Here is a 22,957-nt window from a genome sequence, read left to right as displayed (position 1 = left end):
AGCCTTACAGACTCCAGTTAGAAAGTTAGCAAAGTCAGAACCCTTCTTCCAAACCCTTAAGTAAAATTTTTTTCAGACATTTCTTTTACAGTTAGGTTCTCTTGTCACATTCTGCCTTCCATCCTGGGATCCCAACCTCCTAAAGGTTTTTTTAAATTTTGCATAAATTGAGGTTTACTCTTTTGTGTTGTAAAATTCTACGGGTTTTCACAAATACATAATGTCATGTTGCCATGATTGCAGTAGCACACAGAAGAGTTTCAGTGTCCTAAAAATCCCTTGTGTTGGGGGTGCAAGGGTAGTTCAGTGGTAGAATTCTTGCCCACTACACGGGAGACCTGGGTTTGATTCCCAGTCTATGCACTTGGAAAAAAAAAAAGAACAAGCAAAACAAACAAACAAAATTAACAAGTGGTGCTACAATAACAGGATACTCACATAGAAAAATCAGGAAGTGTGACCCAGCCATACGGCATACCAAAAAAAAAAAATTCCTTGTGCGTCACCTATTCATGCCTCCCCTCCCTTTGAACTCTCAGCAATATGCATTTAAGATTCTTCCATGTCTTTTCATGGCTCGATAGCTCATTTCTTTTTATAACTGTATAATATTCCATTGTGTGGATGTGCCATAGGTTTTTTATCCACTCACCTATTGAAAGACATCTTGGTTGCTTTCATATTTTAGAAATTATCAATAAAGGTGCTATAAACATTCATGTTCAGGTTTTAGTATGCTCCTAGTTTTCAACTCAATTGGGTAAATACATATTGGTATGTATTTACCAGTATGTATTTGCAAGGCCCCTGTCAAGCAAAGGCTATGAAGAGAAATACGTTTGGTGTTCAAGTTAAGTCTGAATCCTGGAAAGTGGAACAGGATGCTCAAGTCTCTGTCAACAGTGAAGTATCTCCTGCATTCATTAGTTTTTTTCCTAACCTCTCCCAGTTTTTTTTAAATAAAGTCTTTGGTCTTCCTTTGTTAATTTCTTCAGTTTCTTCTTCATTCTACTGCCTGTGCTGGTTTGAAAGTGTTATATACCGTGTTGAAATCGCGATCCAATCTTGTGGGAGCAGCCGTTTCTTTTAATGCTGATTCAATACTGTAGACTGGAACTTTTGATTAGATTAGCAGAGCTGACAGAAATGACAGAAGCCTCAAAGCCGACTGAAACTTTACAGCAGAGCTGACAGGTGCAGACATTTGGAGAACAGAAACACCCGTGTTTGGAGATACTTGGAGCCCAGAGGGTATTGACATGAGATGTTAAGCAAGCCAAAACCTGGAGAGAGCCAAGGGAAGCCAAAACATGAAAGCCAGCCCTGGAGAAGCAAAGTGAGGAATCCACATAGGAACTGAGGCTGAAAGCAACAGAGCCCAAGAGCAAGGAACCAGCAAATGTCAGTCACGTGACTTTCCAGTTGAAAGAGGTGATCCTGACCCATCGGCCTTTCTTGAGTGAAGGTAACCTCTTCTTGGTGCCTTAATTTTGATAATTTCACTTCCTCAGAACTGTAAACTTGTAACTTACTAAATTCCTTTTCAAAAAGCCATTCCACTTCTGGTATATTGCATTCCGGAAGCTTGCAACCTATCACATTGCCAAAGATGTCTTTTCATAACTCAGGGTGTCATCAAAATTTTCCAATGGCTTTCCATTACTGGAAATGCAAAAATATCCTAATCACCTGTGCTGGTTTGAAATTGTTGTGTACACTAGAAAATCCATGTTTTTTAATCCTCATTCAATATTGCTTGGTGGGGTCTTTTTTTGTGGTTTCCATGGAGATGTGTCTCTACCCATTAAAGGTGGAGTTGCTTACGGAACTTAGGTTTTAATATAAATGACCAAAATTGAGCTTAGTCAAAATTACTCTTGAAAATCCCTTAATGTCCACAAAATATAATACATATGCATATCTTTATAATCAAACCTCTCTTCTTTTGTCAAGTAGATGTAGATGAATTCAAATAATGTGAATCCATGGACTATGATGAAATTCCACTGTATACAAAAGGGAAAATTAGAGTATTAAAAATGTGTTTCAGTAATAGTATTCATAATTTGATATGTCTTTGTTCATTTAGCTGATAGTTGTTAATCTCTTGGCAAGTAAATCTAATGCTCTCAAGCCTAGCATAGAAAACAAAGGGAAAAAAAGCCCTTTTTTAAATGCAATTTTATTGAAATATATTCACATGCCATATAATCATCCATTTAGTACAATCAGTAGTTCAGTGTCGTCATATAGTTGTGCATTCATCACCACAATGAACTTTTGACCATTTTCATTACTCAAAAAAAAGAATAAGAATAAAAAAAGAGCACCTGAAATATCCTGTACCCTTTATCCACCCACCTATTATTTTTTGTCTTTATTTCCTTACTCATCTGTCCATGCACTGGACAAAGGGAGTGTCAATCACCAGAGAAAAGCCCTTCTTGATTTGAAAAAAATATTTCTCCATAATCCCAGGTTAAGATCACTCACTTTGGGGGATGAACTAGCTAGATGTCAAAGGAACTAATATAGGAAATAAAATAGTACATTTATATATGCATTCACATGGGAAGGGATTCCAACTGAAAATCTGGAATCTGTTTTTGTTGACCATGAAAGCCTGCCATATTTATCCCATTCCTTGTAAAAAGATACAATATGAATTTAATGTATATTAAAGCCTCACTAAAGTCAAGAATAACATTGTATTCCGTCTTTAAGGTCTCATCCCATATGCTAGCAAACATATGGCCTAGTTGCTCAGTCTGCAGTTGTTACTGAACAGATGCAGTGGCACGCCACAATCCAGGAGCTGAAAAGAGCTGCCCAATACTGAGCAGCCAGTAAAGCCAGTTTCCATTCACTTTAAAGTACATTTATCACCATGAAGCTTCTAGAAGAAAATGTAAGGAAACATGTTCAAGACCTAGTAAAAGGAGGTAGCTTTCTAAACTTTACACAAGCAACAAGCACAAGCAACAAAAGAAAAAATAGATAAATGGGAATTCCTCAAAACCAAATGCTTCTGCACCTCAAAAGACTTTGTCAAAAAAAGTGAAGAGGCAGCCATCTCAATGGGAGAAAATATTTGGAAATCACACATCGGACAAAGTTTTGATATCCTTTATGCATAAAGAAGTCATACAACTCAACAACAAAAGGACAACCCAATTATAAAGTAGGCTAGAGATATGAATAGTCATTTTTCTGAAGAGCAAATACAGATGGCTCAAAAGCACATAAACAGAGGCTTCCAGGACGATGGCCAAACAGAATAGGTCGAGTTCAGCCCTGCTCTGTGGAAAAATTAGAGAAGCGATGGGAGGGCAACTGAGAAGGCGATTCAAGAGTGCAATTGGCCTGGGAGAGCCTTCTGCACCACATAGGACAGCCCTGGTTGCAGAAGCCAAGGAACTGAGAAACAGAAAGCTGGACCCTGGTACAGAGTTGCGGAGCTCACAGGAGTGCACAGACAGGAGCTGGAGACTAGAAATAAGCCAGGCCGCATTCCTTGAACATGCTCCCTCACCAGCACAGCCCTGTGACCTGCAACTCACTCCACACCCCATGCACCCGAACCCTGTCACCTGCCCCCATTCCCCGTACTCCAGGCACTCCCACCCCACCAGCCCACAGTACACGTATCTGCCCCCACCCCCACCCAAAGTGCAGCCCAACCCACCTCTCCTGAACCCATCCTGAGCACTACCTTCTCCTCTTTGTTCCCTGCAGGTGATTGCCAGAGGATAAAGGCTGAAGGCGTTAATCTCCATACGCAGACTACTCCCACCCCCTGCCCATGGTGTCAGACAACCTCACCCTGTCCCCGCTCCCTGAGCTCTGTGCATCAGTTTACGGCACTCTTAGGCCTACGCATGTGCATGGGCCCCCAGTACGTCCTTCAGTGCTGGGAACTTTAGTTTATGGCACACCTAGCCCCACACATGTGAACGGCCCTCAGTCACGCTTCCCAGCTCTGAGAAAGTGCTGACCTGCACAGCCAGGTCACATCTGCCCCCAACAAACAAAGGCATAACACCGATCTGCAGCCACAGCTCTATGAATCCGGACAAGGGCTTCACGCCCTAGGCCAGCGCACACCAGGGTTATGCCCCCCAGATCTGTGCATCCACAGAGCTACATCCTCTCTGACCTCTGGACACCCACATTCACAAGCACCAGCATAACATCCACAACCTGGTGCCTATACTTGCCTTGAAATAAATCACTGCACAGTTCTGCCCTGCCCCATACCCTGCTCCCTGCTGCATATCCATCCTGCAAACACAAGGCCTTAGACTACTGAAAGAAATTAACTCCCAAAGTAAATCAATCAAGATATTTCCATGCAACGAAAACAGAAGATCACTAAGCATTTCACACTGCCGGCAAATACAGCCCTGCCTAATGACCAAATTAAAACATCAGAGGAGACACAGACATGGGAGCAACTAATCAAAGAAGTTCATACAACTCTACTTAATAAAATAAGTGGGATGGCAAATGGCATAAAGGAGACCAAGAAGACGGTAGAAGAGCATAAAGAGGAATTTGAACGAATAAATAGAAAAATAGCAGATATCACAAAGATTAAAGACTCTGTTGATGAAGTAAAAAACATGAGAGGTACACAAAACCAGATCTGAAGAGACAGAAGAAAAAAATAAGTGATATAGAGGACACTATAATCGACTTCAAAGACTCAAAACAGCAAATGGAAAAAAAGATGGAAAAATCTGAATGGGATCTCAGGGAAAGGATGGACAAAAAGTGCACAAATATAAGAATCATTGGTGTCCCAGAAGAAGAGAGCAGTCAAGGGCTAGGAAGATATAATGGGGAAAAACTTCCCAACACTTATAAAGGACATAAATATACAAATCAAAGAAGCTCAATGAACTCCAAACAGAATAAATTCAAATAGGCCTTCCCCAAGACACATACTAATCAATCTGTCAAATGTTGAAAAGAGGCAGAAAATCCTGAAAGCGGCAAGAGAAAAACAATTTACTACATACAGAGGAAACCACATAATACTGAATTCAGACTACTCAACTAGCACCATGCAGGTGAGAAGGCAATGGTGAGATATATTTAAGATGCTGAAAGAGAAAGGCTTCCAGCCAAAAATTCTGTAGCCAGCAAACTGTCCTTCAAAACTGAAGGAGAGATTAAAGTTTTCAAAGACAAACAAGTTCTGAAAGAATTTGTCAACAAGAAACTGGCTGTACAAGAAATACTAAAAGGAGTTCTGCCAGCTGAAAAAAAAAAAGACAGGAGAGGGAAGTTTGGAGGAGGGCACAGAATTGAAGAGTACCAGTAAGGGTAATTTAAAAGAAAAGGGAAAAGAATATATAGAGCTGACAAATAAAATAAAAAAGATAAGATGGTGGATTCAAGAAATGCCTTTGAGTAATAACTTTGAATGTTAACAGACTAAACTTACCAATTAAAAGATACAGATTGGCAGAATGGATTAAGAAACGTAATCCAGCTATTTACTGCTTACAAAAGACTCATCTTAAACACAAGGATACAAGTAGATTGAAAGTGAAAGGATGGAAAAAGATTTTCCTTGCAAGTTATAACCAAAAGAAAGCAGGAGTAGCTAAACTAATATCAGACAAAATAGAATTTAAATGTAAAGACATCATGAGAGACAAACAAGAACACGACATACTTATTAAAGGGCCAATTCACAAAGAAGATATAACAATCATAAATGTTTATGTCCCAATCAAGGGGCTCCAAAGCACATGAGACAGACATTGGTAAAACTGAAGGGAGCAATAGATGTTTCAACAAAAATAGTAAGAGACTTCAATACGTCACTCTCCTCCATAGATAGAACAACCAGACAATGGAATCAAATTGAGAGGGCAGAAATAGACCACCAACTCTATGGTCAACTGATTTTTGACAAGGCCCCCAAATGCTCTGAACTAGGACGAAATATTCTTTTTAATAATTAGGCATGGAAGAACTGAATATTGATAGCCAAAAGAATGAAGGAGGACCCGTATCTTACACCCTACACAAAAATGAACTCAAAGTGGATCAAACACCTAAATATAAGAGCTAGCACCATAAAGCTTCTAGAAGAAAATGTAGGGAGACATCTTCGAGATCTAGTAATAGGAGATAGTTTCCTAAATTTTACACCCAAAGCACAAGCAAAAAAAAATAAAAAAATAAGAACTAGATAAATGGGAACTCCTCAAAATCAAATGCTTTTGCACTTCAAAAGAGTTTGTCAAAAAGGTGAACAGGCAGCAGAACAATGGGAGAAAATATTTGGAAATCATGTCAGACAAAGGTTTGATTTCCTGCATATACAAATAAATCATACAACTCAACAACAAAAGGACAAATAACCCAATTATAAAATGGGCTAAAAGTATAAATAAGCATTTTTCTGAAGAGTAAATACAGATGGCTCAAAAGCACATGTAGAGATGGTCATCTTCATTGGCTATAATGGAAATGCAGATCAAGACTACAATGAGATACCACCTTACACCTTTAAGAATGGCCGCTATTAAACAAACAGGAAACCATAAATGTTGGAGAAGATGTGGAGAAACTGCGACACTTATGCACTGCTGGTGGGATGTATAAAGGAGCAGTCACTATGGAAGACTGTTTGGCGGTTCCTTAGGAAACTAAATATCAAGTTGCCCTATAACCCAGCAATAGCACTACTTGGTACATACCCAGAAGAGCTGAAAGCAATGACACAAACAGACATTTGCACACCGATATTCATAGCAGCATTACTCACAATTGCCAAAAGATGGAAACAAACCAAATGCCCATCAACAGAGGAGTGTATCAACAAAATGTGGTATATATATATGATGGAATATTATGCAGCAGTAAGAAGAAATGATGTTCTGAGGCACATGACAAGATGGATGAATCTTGAGGACATAATACTGAGTGAAATAAGCCAGACACAAAAGTATAGATACTGTATGACTCCACTTTTACGACCAGCGAAAAGGTATAATCAGAGACTTATAGTACAGACTGTAGGGGACTTAGAGGTACATAGATGCCATTGATGGATGAATTGAACTACAGTGTAAGGGAATAGATAGAAGTGAAGGTGGTTCTCTAGTGGGTCTATAAGTAATATTATTATATTGAAGATGAACAAGATTGAAAAGGGTTGTATAGACCTATGTGTCCCACTGATTAACACTAGAAATATGAATTAGTTCTTGCAAGAATTACTTCAAAGATATAATTCATGTACAAAGAGTGTTTAAGTCCAGGGTACGGGGGAAAACTGCTATTGCATGCTATGAGCTATGTTCAAAAGGAAACCTTCAGCGCTACCACAGCAGCAGCAGAGGTAAATGATAAGGAGGGGGACAAGAGTTCAGAGAAAGTTTAGATTTCCTATTTGGCAAGGATGTGTTTATTGAGTTTCTTTCTCTTGGGAACAATGACGTTATCTAAAATTGAGAACGTTGATGGACTCTGGACTTTGGGCACTCTACATGATGCCTGATGATAGCAGGTGGCTGAAGGATGCACTGTCGGAGAAGTAAATTGGTGAACAATGGTGTATACTTATGAACGAAGGTTGTGCTGCTGCAAAAAGGAACAAAGTAGTGAGGCATGCAACAATGTGAATGAATGTGTGGGACATTTGGTGAGGCAAAATAAGCCCCAAACAAAAGAACAACAGTGATATGGTCACCTTTAGAAAATGCTTATAAGAAAACACATGCTTGGATTGTAAGCTTTTAGAGCAGACACATTAAGTCCAGGATGGTGATTATTATTTATGAATTTCAAGAAGTTTTATATACATAAAAATTTCTATATTTAGAAATAAGAACGAAGCCGATCAGGTTGGGGTTAAAGTAATTCAGAACACAGAGGTAAGGAAGACAGTGTTTATATTTTAGAACCACACATACTCTTTGAGACCAAAGTAAGAAAGGTTTATTTGGTCTGGAATTGAAATTTTCTGTAGCACATAAACTAACTCAACCTATCTATATAGCTCATTTGAACAACTGAAACACAGGGAGCCCAGAATAAGAAAGAGGTTCTTTAATCCTGGATAGATTATTGTAATGCCTGGATACATCCTAGAGTACATTAAGCAGATATTCATAAACTATTGACAAAGTCTCTTGATGGATGGAAGAAAGAATATGGACGTATGAAACCTTTCACCATCAGGGAATCCCCTGATATTGTGTCAAACATTAGGGGCACCCAAATCAATAGGCCATATCCTCGATCCTGAGGCTTACTTTTGTGAAGTTTATGTAGGTAGCAGAGAAGCTTAGACTACTTATAGGCATGCCTAAGCATTACTTTTGGAGAACCTCATTGTTGCTCTGATGTGGCCTCACTATCTGTGACCAACTCTGCAAGTGAAATCATTACCCTCCCTCCTACATGGGACATAACATCCAGGGGTGAAGGTCTCCCTGGCAATGTGGGAGATGACTCCCAGGGATGAATTTGGCCTTGGCTCCTGGGATCCACAATTCCATCCTGACCAAAAGGGGGAAAAGAAGTGTAACTAATAAAATATCAGTGACAGAGAGAGTTCAAATAGAGTTGAGAGGCTACTCTGGAGGTTGCTTTTATGTGAGCTTCAGTTAGACCTTGCTACTTATCATAACCTGCCAAACTCCAACCAGGACCATTCCAGCCAATCCTAAAGAACACCTAAGGCAATATATAAGATTCCACAAGGGTTCCATGTACTAGAGTAACTTTCCAGAAACCTACAACCTCCAGATGGGTCCCTGGTCCAGATAAGTCCTGAGACCTAGAGTGCTCAGCCTCTCCAGAACATCAGATAGTTCCATCTCCCTATCCCATATTAGTGACAGACCCTTCTGTCACATGAGAAAGTTAGAATGGCCATAGCCCAAACACCCCTAAAGAGAGGGATGGAAAGATCAAAGGTGATGGTGGAGTTATACAATGAAGATAGGATTTAACAAATCAATATGAATGCTGAATCATTAAATTGCTATCTCTTTTAGTCTTCAGTGTCTTAGAGCAGCTAGAAGTAAAAACCTAAAATTGTTGAATTGTAACCCATGTTGAACTCTGAAATATGTTCTACAACTAATTGTGGTGCTGTGCTTTGAAATTTATTGTTTTTTTGTATATACGTTATTTCCCCCCCCCAAAAAAAATGAAGGAAAAAAGTCAATTGTGATAACACAAAAATATTTAAGCCTTCTAGTCTCCTATATTTTGGAGCAGCTGGAAGGAAAAAAATCTGAGAGGATCCTATGGTAACCCATGACAAACTCTGGGATCTCTCCTTTAACTACCTGTTAAAGAATACTTTGAAAACTATTGCTTTTTTATTTCTTTGCTTTGTGTATTTGTTATACTTTACAATTAAAAAGTTAAAAAAAAAAGTACACGAAGAGATGCTCATTTAATTAGCTTCAAGGGAAATGTGGATGAAGAGTACAATGAGATACCACCTCACACCTATAAGAATGACTGCTATTAACAAACTACAAATGTTGGAGAGGATGTGGAGAAACTGGGACACTTATGCACTGCTGGTGGGAATGGCACAGCGCTATGGAAGACAGTTTGGCAGTTCCTTAGGAAACTAAAGTGCATTTAAATAGATGACTGACATGGTAGAGTCAAAGCAGGTTCTTAATATTCGGAGAACCTGGGGCCTTTTTAATGAGTAAAGGTCATTCTTCAGCTGCAGCAATGTTATAATGCTATAACTTTTGGGCCACGGTGACTCAGCAGGCAAGAACGCTTGCCTGCCATGCCAGAGGACCCGGGTTCGATTCCTGGTGCCTGCCCATGTAAAAAAAAAAAAAGATTTCTAAAATAATGCTATAACTTTTTTATGTAACTGTTTGAGCCTTTCTAAAATGTCCCTGATTGCACTCAAGACTGGTGGCTTTGCCTTGTTTTTTCACAGGTCTATAAATAGATTTTCATTTTAGGAGTACTTGAGGTCTTTAAACACTGAAAACATCTGTATACGTTTTTTTTTACATTTGTTTCTCTTTCCATCCCCTAAACTAAAAGAAGAAATGATTTAATCTTTGTTCTATAGTGAAAGAATGCTTTATTACAATTACTAACTTCTGCATTTTTTAGACAATTATGAATCACCCAGGAATGTGCATATGTACTTTTTTGGTATTGAATATTTGCAAATTTAATCATTTCTAAACCAATTTTGGGCACTAATTACTGTGTTAAAATTATTTTTGCATGTATGTTATTTCTTCACCGGTAGAATATAAGCAAACAAGAAGTAGCGTCCTATACTGTGCATTGCAGTGAATGAATCCCGCTTTTCTGTCTTGTTAAAAATATAAATTTTAGAATAGTGGACAATGTTTGGGCATCACCTTTATAAAAACTGAGAACATTGACGTAAAAGAAGTTTCACAATCCTTTTGAAACAAACATTTTGCATTATTTGAAAATGTATTATTTTATAGGAGAGATTTAAACCAATGTCTTAATAAACCCAAGGTTTTAAATATCCAGTTGCTATACATATTGATTATACTTATATATGCAGGAGAACAATTAAAAGACGTGAATTTTAACATTATCCCTCGAGTAATAGTATAATGTTAAGGTAGACTAATCTGCTATAATAAAGATATCCCAAGATAATGTAGTGGCTTATATACGATAGCATACACAGTAGAATTAGACTCCTTATTCAGTCTTGGTGAATGGAAGGTGAGATTTGTTCTCCAGGAGGTGACACAGGGACCCAGATTCCTTCCATTTATGACTCTATTCTGGGTCTCCTTGTCTGCAACCAGGTGACAGAAGTGGGAAAAGGAGACAGTAGATATGCACCTGCTTCCATTAAGTCATTTCCACTTGTAAGTCAGGAACTAAATTCAATCACATAGTCACACCCAGCCAAATGTGGAGAACACTGGAAAACGTTGTCTAACTGTGCCTGTTATGAAGGGGGAATTTGTTGTCTGTGAATAACTAACAGTTTTTGCTGCATCAATAAGACAATGTCATAACCTCAGATATCAGGGAGGCTAGATTCTAAGTATGAGAGTTGTTCAGGTTAGAATTTTGGTGGAGCCTTTGTCTTTGTAAGATCTGAGTCCTGGAAGAGTGACTTCGCTCCCACAGTTGATGAACAGGGAGCTGCTGTACTGGAATGTTTATCATAGACAGAGGACCAGACACAAAACCAGAGCTGATACGCTGACATCCCTCAGTAGCAGGGACTGCTGCCACCTGCAGGAGGAAGCCCGAGTGGAAATCTGGTTCTCGGGAAGTTAGGAATATCTGTCCAAATGCATTCTCAAGTTTTAAACTTTGAACTGCAGGCAAAATGACACACAGACACAACCATTTATCTCCTTAATCTCTACCAAAGCAACCCGAAACTGGTTCAGGATGAATCTCTATTTCTTTACCTCAGAAGAAATAAATAAATCTCATAGAAATACAAAAAGGGGCCAAATTTTAAGCTGTGTGGAAAAGTTTTAATTGCCCTTAATAAGACTTTTTGTGGGGCTCTGAAATCTTTGCAAAGACCAGGCTCTCCCATTATCTAATTTCAGAAACCTATATCTGGAGAAGGATCCAGCTCTGTTACACAGCTGATACGTGCTGGCTTGACATCCATCTGATTGTTCCAGTATCTGGCATATCCATTATGAAACATTTTTGGTTTTTTTGTGACTCCTACTAAGATTCCCTCACTCAAGGATCATTCTCTCAGACTTAGGGTTAGAGATTCCTGACCATTATTAAAATCAGATTTTAATAAGATGCCTCTGCTTTGTGAATAAACTTTTTGCTCCAGTCAATGCATGGTTAAGAAAGGAAATAAATTTCCTCTAGAAACTTTCTTTGGACAAAATAGGATGACCTACCTCCAGACAGAATTAAAAATAAAGTCTCTAAAATTCATGAGAAGCTTTTATTTGATTAGTTTCTAGACACTAACAAGTACTTACATGAGTATAAAATAAGAAATTACTCAAGGACTCCCAGGGGGAAAAAAAAGGTAAAGAAACAAAATCGAAACTATTAATGCTTCAGATAAGCTAAGCTCTTTCAGAAAAACTTTTAGGCTGGTAGAAATAACAGTATGGGCTTCATGAAGGTCTCAAGCAGTAAATTATATGCTAAAACTTGAGCAAATTCTTTAAAATAGATTAAAGAAATCAGTCTTTAGAGGACTGAATTTTATAATGCTTTTCTATTTGGAAAAGATCCTTTTTCTATTACAAGTGAAAATCAATTATTCAATTGTGTTATGAAACCATTGATTAATGGTAAATATTATCATTGCCAAATAAAAATCTAACTTTGGGTTTATTAAAGTATCATTACTGAGTATGATAGTTTGGAGGCTATATGTACCCCAGAAAAGGCTATATTCTTTTTTTTTTAGGCTATGTTCTTTTAATCCATTCCTGCAGGTGGGACCTTGTGATTAGGTTATTTCAATTGAGATGTGATTTACCTCATTCAAGGTGGATCTTAATCCTCTTACTGAGGTGCTTTAAAAAGGATAAAATGCATACAGAAGCTGAGAGATGAAATTGAGAGAAGTCCACAGGAAAAAAAATAAAGAGAGAGAAGCTGAGAGACAAGGACACACCCACAAAAGCTAAGAAAGGAAGCCTCTGATGCCAGAAGCAGAAAGCAACAAAACCCTGGAGAAAAGGACCAGCTGACTTCGCCATGTGCCTAGCCATGTGCCAGAGGAGTCCGGATTGCTAGCAGTCTTTCTTCAGGAAGAAGGTATTGTCCTGTTGTTGCCTTAATTTGGACATTTTCATGGCCTTGGATTTGTAACTTGTAAAGTAATAAATGTCCATTGTTAAAATCCCCATTTCTGGTATGTTGCATTTTGTCAGCTTTGGCAAACCAAAATGCTGAGTTCTTAAGATCAAAGAAATCCGAATTGGCATGACTGACATTTGGCCAACAATTTTAAGTTGTAAGAAGTCTTTAAGAAACGTTTCTGTACTAAGATCTATCTCTTGCTAAGATTTACCGGATTTTAATACTAGTCCTTGAAGTTAATTTGAAAAATGTTATTTTAAGCATGGATTAAGTTTACTTAATACTTCTTATACTACCAAGAAGCTTACAGAGGCAGGGCAAGATGGCAGCATAGTGAGGTGTGGAATTTAGTAAATAGCCAGGAATGGTACAGAGCAACTGCTGGGAGAACAGCAGTGACCAGATGTTAGGTAGAACCCCTCCCCCATGATGTGACCAACCCCTAGCAAATATTCCAAAAAGTTTCCTCCATGATTTCTAGGAAACCCACTGACCCTACCCCAGCCCATGCAGCAGTCGCATGACTCTCTGGCCGTCCGGCAGCTATAATCTTGCAATAAGCTCCACTTACCCAACATCCGCCCTCCGACAGTCGCGCCCCTGCATGACTACGATGGCATTTAAGATGACCTTTAAATTTTAAACCTCACCGATGAAAAGCTGCCAGGTCCCTGCTTAGCCCTCTGCTTCTAGACCAACCATTGAGAACATGCCAATTTGCCGCATCCAAACTAGATAGTGAAGGTCCACCATCTCCCTTTCCTTATTTCCCACCAACCATCCTATATACCTCTTCCCCTGTACCCCTTCCCTTAGGGATGTCACCATCTTAGACTTCAGCTTGTCTGTGCACAGCCTCACAATAAAGCTCCTTTGATTGAGTTTCAGTCTCTTCTCCTCCCTGTCAGTCAGAAAACCTATCAGCAGACACACAGTGTACCAGTCTGGACCAGGTGGAATGGCTGAGAACCCACACAGAACTGTAAGTCCCCCAACCCGTGGGGGCCAGCGCACCTCCCTCATGGGCATAGCAAGTTGATTCCCCGAGGGGAAAGGAAACAGACTTTACTAGTAACAAGGGCTTAGCGCAACCAAGCTCCAATTGTGGAATTACAGATCCCCAGCACAGATAAATGTGGAATAAGCACTAAAGAAATAGGTGACAAGGAAGGAGCACTGATAGACTTTAGCATGATATATGATAAAACTGTGGCTCTGGGTTACCGACTGGATATTGTTTCTCTCTCTTTAGGATTGGCTTCTTTTATGTGGATAATGATACCATCACATGAAATACAGAAAAGGCCAAAAAGCTTAATAGAGGAAGGAGGAGACTGGAACAGGAGAAACTGCTTAGAAGTGTATCAAGGCCTTTATTGTGTGGCTATTACATTGAATGGATTATAAGACCTTTGTTACTTATACTGTCTATGTCAGCATGATTGTCTTAGAGAGACCAGATCTCAGATAAAAGGTCATTAAAGGAGCAGAGATTCTTGAATTGTTACAGTCTTCCAACAGTTCAGCAGTGTCTGTTTTCACACTGTGAATATTGTTACTTAGTTACTTCTTCCAGTCTTTAGCCAAAGTGGAACCAGAAATTAAAAAGGACTAGCTTTTGCTCCACATTATGATACTATATAAGAGAAATGAGAATTTATGCATATAGCCAGCTGCTGGAATCATATTAGTCATTGACTCTTGGCTATATGGCAGAAATCTTTGTGTGTTGGCATGGAATTTATTGATCAGGAATCTCCAGATTTATTGCTGCTAGAAGGCTGCCCTGCAAAATAGATAAAGTGAATGAAATAGTAGAAACCAACAGACCCAATAGCGAGAACTGGCACTGTCAAGAAACTACCAAAAAGGTGATCTACTACTAACCAGAGTCCAGACACTTTCCAGAGTAACTAATATGTAAAACCATGTAAACAAAGGATTTCCTTTAAAGATAATTACCTGGAATTTTTATAGTTTATTTCACTATGTGCCCAGTTCAGCTGTTTAATATAAAATAAATACTGCATTTATGGATTCTTTCAATTTATTCCTTTCTTAAAACCTTTAAGGATGAGTCCTGTAATGCTAAAATTATGTCATTTGAATTATTCATTAATGAAAAGTATTTTCTTTCATTTCAAACTCTGGTCTATAGTATAATGGTTAAAATCAAAGGCTTAGTACCTGGGTTCAAATCCTGGGTGTGCTGCATTTGTAAAATAAGGATAATGATGCAAACCCAGTGTCTTTTACCTTTAACAGAGTACATGTTATATAGTAGCCCATGATTAAATACAGTCTCTCCTACTCAGTATACAAAAGACAGAAAATGAGTGAAATGTATAATAAACTTCCCCCCAAACAAATAACTATACAAGACAGAAAGTTACCCTTTTTAGAAGGCCAGTATCAATCACTTGGACTCACAGATTCTAGAACATGTATAAATAGTATAAACACAAATAAAAATGGATATTTGTTAAAAAGAAAAAAAAAAAGAAGACTGGGTAAATATGGAGAAGAACTCAAAGTTTGAGAAAACAAATTGCAGAATTTATGGGAATGAAGTATGTAAGGAAGACAGCCATACCTGAAAGAGAACAAATGCTCATCTGATTGTGAAGAAGAAAATAATGTATTCATGATCCTGCAAGGACAGGAACTCAACTGAAAAATGATGGCTGGCACACCAAGCATCCAAAAGCAGTAGTATTTATTCCCTAAAACTAGCACACAGGTCCCTTCCCTGTTTCTCCACTGATTGGATAGTCCAGAGATTACAGCTTATCTGAGCAACCTGACTATTTCAAATCTCCTGCCAAGAGTCCCCACTTTTGATTATACTTTACATTCTAGCAACCCTGGTAATTGTTTATTCAAACAAATTGTTTTTATCCATATAAGGATTTGGTGCCAGTTCTAGGCTTGCATCAGAGGCCTTCTCCTTTCCCTGCCTACAAGACTGATTTGAGCTGTCTTGCAGCCCTCTGTTTAGTGAATTTGTTTCTCTAATCCTGGGCCATCTGGTGTGACAGCTAAACTTAATTTTATTCTTACAAATGGCACAATAGAAGAGATGGAAAACAACAATAGATTTCAAGAGGCAGAAGAAAAGATTAGTGAACTAGAGGACTGTACATCTGAAATCTGAAGCACAAAAGAAAATATAGGGAAAATAATGGAAAAACATGAACTGCTCTAGCACAGTTCCACTCTTTACGTTTGTAAATTGTTTCTGCCTCTATTGAAATGTTAACATCTTCCCTCCTTTCTGCTTATACTTGCTATTGAGGTGATAATGAGTCCATCTCCTCTTCTCTGAATCCATAAAATCCTTGAACTCCTTAGACTTGGTGAGACAGAGTTTTAGGCCAATAGGCCACTGATCTCCTGCTTCACCCCTAGCAGTAAACTCTTTCCCTCTTTGAAACCTGGGCATCATGAATGGGCTGTGTTGTGCATCAGGAAGAGAACCCACAGCTTTTATCTGATAACATCTTAATTTAGAAAACGATTGAATTTATTTCATTGATGAAAAAGCTAATTAAAATGTAAATTCCTAAACTTGTTACACTTATCAATAAAAAGTTAATAAAATGAGTATGAATAAACCACTCTGACATTTCTTTTTTAAAAAAAATTGAGTGTATTTGTGTGGGTATATTTCTGGGTTCACTGTTCTGTTCCATTGATCTAAAGTTCTATTGCTCCGAAATATCAGTCTTGATTATCCAGCTATAAAATAAATATTGAAATTGGGTAGACTGATTACTCCCACTTTAACCTTCTTTTTCAAAATTGTTTTAGCTATTCAAATTTCTTTGATTTTCCACGTAAATTTATTCTAAAAAAATCTAAAATAATCTAGTCTATATCTATATAAAAGTCTTACTGGGATTTTGATAGGACTTGTGTCAAAATTATATATCTATTTAGAAAGAATTTGACAAATTTGCTCTTGTTTTAGTCTCCTGGATGCCAAAACAAATTCTATGCAATGGGTTGGCCTGAACAATGGGAAGTTACTGGCTCACAGTTTTGAGGCTGAGAAGTCCAAAATTTAGTTGTCAGTGTGGTAATGCTTTCTTCCCAAAGGCTGGTGCTCTGGGACTGTCTGCTGGTGATCCTTGGTCCTTGACTCCTCTGTCAGGACAGTGCACGTGGTGGCCTCTCCTGGCTTCTCTGGGTTCCCTTGGCTTCCATCTCCTTCCTGTGGCTTTTTGTTTGTGGTTTTGTTTTGTTCTGTTTTGCATGGGCAGTCACCAGCATGCCCATGTCTCCACCCATGGCTCCAGCATGGCAGGTGAGAACTCTGCCACTGAGCCACTTCCTGTGCTTTTTAATTTTCTCTCTGACTTCAACTCTGCTTATAAAGGACTCCAATAGTTGTATTAAAGCCCAACCTGATTCATTTGGGTCCCACCTTACTGAAGTAACATCTTAAACAGATCTTATTTCCAATGGGCCCACACCCACAGAAACGGATTAACTTTAAGAACATGATTTTCTGGGGTACATAGCTCCAAGCTACCACAGCTATGCTGGCACTTTTTGTTTTTTTTTTGTATGGGCAGGCACCGGGAATCAAACCTGGGTCTCTGGCATGGCATATGCTGGCACTTCTAATCCCTGATCACAGTGTGTCTCTCAATTTGTTTGAATTTTTTATTATTTCTTTCATCAGCATTGTGTAGTTTTCAGCATACAAGTCTTGTACAATTTTGTTAGATTTACACCTATTACAAATTTTGAGCAATTATAAATGCTACTGTATTTTTTTATTGTATTATCTATGTGTTTATTGCTAGTATATGGAAATACAAATTATTTTTGTATCTTTATCTTATATCCTGTGATTCTATTGAATTCACTTACATGGTCTAGGAGTGTTTTTATAGATTCTCCATTATTTTCTATACAATCATATCATTGACAAATAAGAACATTTATGTATTTTTCTTTCCAAACCTTATGTTATCTATTTCCTTTTATTGACTTATCGCACTAGCTTAAACTCTAGCACTCTGTTGAATAATACTAAGAGTAAAAATTCTTGCCTTGTTCCCAAACTTTGGGGAAAAGCATTTCTTTGGTGGTCTGCAGTGTCTGTAATGATACCCCTTACTTCTTTCCTGCTATTGTTAATTGGTCAATTTTACTGATATTTTCAAAGGACAAGCTTCCCCCCCCTCCCCTATTTCTCTATTGTTTCTCTACTGTTTTTCTATTTTCAGTTTCATTGGTCTCTGATCTTTATTTTTTCTTTCCTTCTCCTTTTTTGGGTTTATTTTCCTCTTCTAGATTCATGGGGTGGGAGTTTAGAAGTATTGATTTGAGACTTTTCCTTGTTCCTAATGTATACATTTAGTGCTATAAATTTCCCTCTCAGTACTGCTTTAGCTGTGTTCCACAAATTTTGATATGCTGCATTTTCATTTTCATTTGGTTCAATGCATTCTTTAATTTCCTTTGATACTTCTTCTTTGACCCATGAATTATTTAGGAGTGTGTTGTTCAGTTGCCCAGTGTTTGGAGAGATTCCTGCTACTTTCTACTATTCATTTCTAGTTTTATTCCATTGTGGTCAGGAACACACTATATATTATTCCAATAATTTAAAATCTATTGATATTTATTTTATGGTCTATGATATAGACTACTTTATGGTATGTTCCGTGGACACTTGAAAAAATATACAGTCTGCTGTTTGATAGAGTGTTCTGTAAATGTGGTTTAGATCCTGCTGGTTGATATCTTAGCATGAATTTCTTCAGGTTTATCCTATTGGATTTCACTCAAATTTATGTCCCTTTGCTAAACCAGGGAAATTTTCAGCTAATTTTCTTTGAATACTCCTTCAACTCTGCCCTCTTTCCCCTTTTTCCCAAAGACTCCAATGACGCAAATGTTCAATCTTTTGTTAAAGTCCCATAAGTCCCTGAGGCTTGTTCCCACAATTTTTAGTTTTCCCTTAGTTTTTCAGATTGTGTAATTTCTATTTTTCTGCCCTCTGGGTAACTCATTCTGTTTCTCTGCTCCATCCATTCTGCTTTTTAGCCCATTTACTGGACTTTTTATTTCAGTGATTATATTTTTTCAGTCCATTTCATTCTTTCTTTATATCTTCAATGTCTTTGCTGATATTTTCTATTTCATTGCAGGCACTTTCTATCTCTTCATTTGTTTCAAGTGTGTTTATCATTGCTTTTTGAAGCCTTTTTATTACATCTACTAGAAAATCTTTGTCAGAGATGTGCCATTGGTTTGGGAGTGACAGCAACTCCTGCCAGGTCTAACCCATGTTAGTCCCTCCCCAAAAAGACTGTTGCAGTCAGCATACTCCTCAGTAACTGTGTGCGACCAAAAGGCCATGATCAGAAATATCAGAGGAGATGCAACAGGATTTAGTGGAATGCTCTACCAGGCATCAGAGAAATATAACATAGAGAAGAACATTTCAGCTCACATCAAGAAGGTGTTTGAAAAGGAGTGCAACCTCATCTGGCACTGCATCATGGGGAGGAAATTTGGTAGTGACATGACGCATGAAACCGAGAATTTCACCTACTTCTACTTGGGCCAAGTAGCCATTCTTCTGTTTAAATCTGCCACACATCCAGTGATATGTCTAAAAACAAGGACTCCAGTCTAAACTTCAAATACCAGAGAATGAAATCTTGAGCCTTGCTAAGGGAACACCTTCATCTTCAAGTTTTTGTTATGTGTGTTTTGTACAGGGCATTATCTGTACTAATTAATTATAATTATAAAACAATTGGAAAACAGCTTACATTTGTATTTATTTTCTATCCCATAGTCCCCCCACCTCATGTTTTTTCTTTCCTCAAAATTCAAAATAAAAATTTTTTTTGCTTTCCTTAAAAAAAAATTGGTTGGATATGTGAAAAAAATCTTTGTCAGATAATTCTAACATCTCTATCATCTTGATGTTGATAACTTTGATTGTCTTTTCATTCAGTTTGAAATCTTATTGATTCTTGGTATGAATGTTTTTTTTTTGAAACCTAAATATTTTCCTATTATATAATGAAACTCTGGATCTAATTTAACCTTCTCTTTTAGTACATTTTCCCTGACTACTGCTCCAACAGGGAAAGATGTGGGGGTATGTAGGTGGTTCCACCTTGTTACTACCAGGTGGAGATAGATGTCCAAATTCCCAAGTTAGCTTCTGTTGATGCCTGAAGAAGGGATACCTCATTACCTCTGCACAGCAATGGGAGTTCTGGCTCCTCACATAGTCTCTAGTGATACCCTATCTCCAATGGTGACAGAGAAGGGCACTTTATTATTGTCTGGTAAGAATGAATTCCTCCAGGAGTGCCTGGGAGGGTGCTTGGTTACTGGGTGAGAAGTCCAACTCCTTGCTAAAATTCTATGTGTGATCTTTTAGGCCTGACCATAGGTGTTTTCAAATGCTTCACCTGGCTAGGCTCTTGGAGTTTCTTGGAGGAAAGTTGCCCCCCACAATCTGCTTTCTGAGCTTTAAAACTTCCCCAGGCACTTCTGCTGAGATCTACTTGTTGGGGAGAGGAAGGGAAGTTCACTAAGACACTTTTTTCTACTATGGCTCAGAATCAGTACATTCCTAGCTCAAGCCCATCCCATTCTCCCTGTCCTCAGTCACTGGGTCCATAAGACAGCATAATCCTTTTGCTTGAGGCTCTCTCAGCAGTGAGATGCTTTCTCATCTTTGTTCTAATCTGTATAGCCCTTTCCTGGTGCTGCCATTCCATAGGGAGAAAAATGGAACAATGGGGAAATTGGTGTTTTACTGGTTTAATCCCTTGCTTATATTATTGCAATTAGCGATTGCAATAATCGCCTTGACTGTTACTATCATTTTAGCTTGTTGTGTTACTTGGCTAGTCCAAAACTTCAACATTCAACTCAGATCTTGACACTGGGATAAAGTCCCAGCTCTATTCAATCGTCTCTGATATGACCCTGTTTGGAGTTTCACTACACCCTCTCAAGTTTGGAAGTCTAGACTCTTGATTCAGTCTTTGTGGAGTCACACTGTTTTTTTTCTGTGGTATTTGGTTGGAGTAGAGTGATTGTTTTCTAAAAGTTTACTGTTTTTGTAAGCTGTATCTTCCTTTTTTTTTTTCTGCCAGAAAAAGGTTTTTGTTGGGGCTGTTTTTGTCTATGTGCATTGGTATTTCCAGGTTGCTAACCTCTTTAGCTCTAAGTCTGAGATTTAGAGGGAAAAAGAAAACCCAAGGAACTCTCTACCATGTTGTTCCTTGGGTCCTCAGTGCCCTAGCTAGTCTGTCTTCCCTTCTCCATTTGTCAGTCATCTCACAGTTCTCCTTATTGGAAAACTCCTCAGCTTCCACTACATAAATGAAACACTACAGTTCAGAAGAATAGAATAGTTAAATTTCCATCATATGGAATTGTAAACTCAATTCGGATATTGAGGATCATGCTTTGCCTTTTTTTTGGAACAAGTCAGCCATGTGTTGGCTACATCTCTCAGCTTACTACTGAGAGGGTGGCCATTAGGGTCATGTCTTTTGGAAATTCATGGCTCTAGATTTCACCTTTATCGGCAAAGGAGGAGTGTATGATCCTATTGACAAGGAGAATGATGCTTATACTATTGTAAATCAGAATTTATCTAGGATTTGTGTATTCACATGAAAAACAAGCTGCCACATTGCGATAGTCTGAGAGATGGGACCTAGTTCCATGACCTTTTGGTATATTTAGGGGAAAATTTACATAAGGCATAATAGCAATTTGTGAATGCTGATAAGCCTGTAGGTAGTGGGAATGCTGATAAAATTTGTATATGTTACAGTCTTACATATATTACAGCTTTACATCAAAGCTTTTTTGCCTAAGGATTGAATGTGCTCATTTGTATTTAGAAGAGAGCAAATCTGAAGGTCAAGTGACAATAAATCTCATGCAGATTTAAATTGGAATACCAAGAAAAATGGAAGACTAGGAGAGAAAAATGCTATAAGCTCACTGGCCTTTTCTCCATATCTGCATGAAATTCAATACCCATAGAGTTCTATTTTTTTCAAATATTGCAAATTAATTTGAGTTCTTGTAATGAATTAACATCTTCTCTAAACATAGCAACAGAGGAGATGGGCCATTAAAATCTCAGTCCATGAAATTGGATTAAAGTGATCCAAAATGATAACACTCACAGGCACTGGATCAAAACAAAATGAAAATCCTTTTCATTTGGAAAGATCATATTATTCTAGGGCTCAAATAGTCTTTCAAATAAAATGTCTAGCACACACTCATAGATAGCCAAACATAGGAGGAGACAAGACAACATTAGGAAGGACCAGTAGAAATCATAAGCAATAAAATAAGCTCTGTAGGTTTTCCAGATATTGGAACTAAGAGATTTAGGTATTAAAATAACTACATTTACTGTATCCAAGTAAATAAAATTTAACATAGAAAATTTAATAGAAAACTGAAAACTGTGCAAAAATGACATAGAAGATTTTAAAATGAAGTACCTTGAAATTCTAGAGCTGAAAAATACAATACTGGAAATTAAGAACTCAAAGGATGAATTTACCATCAGATTTAATACAACCGAAGAGAGAGTAATTATAAGATAAGGCAGTATAAAATATCCAGAATGAAACATGGAGAAATAAATAGATGAAAAGTACAGATCAGAGGATATGAAACCCTAAGAATATAGTTTTTAAAAAATTTAACATGAATTTCACTGAAATTATAGAGCAAGAGGAAAAAGGAAATGGGTAAGAAGAAGTATTTGAAGAAATCATAGCTGAGAATTTCCCAAAGTGATTAAAGACGTGGTAGCCCAGATCCTCTAGAAAACTGATTGCAGCAAAAGCTTTGTGTGTTAATACTTTATTAGGGAGTGCAATTTCACAGAAGCATGATTTGGGTAAAAACAGTGTAAGATAGAGAAGTGAGTAGTGCAAATATAAAGTGTGTTATACCAACCTGGTCATAAACTTGTGACAAGCTATTGTTTAGTTTTGCAAGATATCTTCAAAGAGTCCATATGAGCAACTTTATCTCCGTCTATCTGGTTGGTGGACAGAAATGAGAGAAAATTATCCACCTGTTTCCTTCTCCTATTGAGTTGTGTCTACCACATGGA

The 22,957-nt window shown here is 37.9% G+C and overlaps 2 pseudogenes; both read left to right on the top strand.

Annotated features, from left to right (window-relative positions):
- The window catches only part of LOC143657185 (26S proteasome non-ATPase regulatory subunit 6 pseudogene), a 30,723-nt pseudogene extending 15,983 nt beyond the window's left edge, over positions 1–14,740 (top strand).
- A 149-nt stretch (positions 14,741–14,889) lies between these two features.
- On the top strand, positions 14,890–19,471 carry LOC143657182 (dynein light chain 1, cytoplasmic pseudogene; annotated as a pseudogene).
- The last annotated feature ends 3,486 nt before the right edge of the window (positions 19,472–22,957 follow it).

Source organism: Tamandua tetradactyla, chromosome 2, assembly GCF_023851605.1.
Source record: "Tamandua tetradactyla isolate mTamTet1 chromosome 2, mTamTet1.pri, whole genome shotgun sequence".
Classification (NCBI taxonomy): domain Eukaryota; kingdom Metazoa; phylum Chordata; class Mammalia; order Pilosa; family Myrmecophagidae; genus Tamandua; species Tamandua tetradactyla.
The sequence above is the reverse complement of the archived record's forward strand: the minus strand, read 5'-3'. Positions and strand labels throughout refer to the sequence as shown.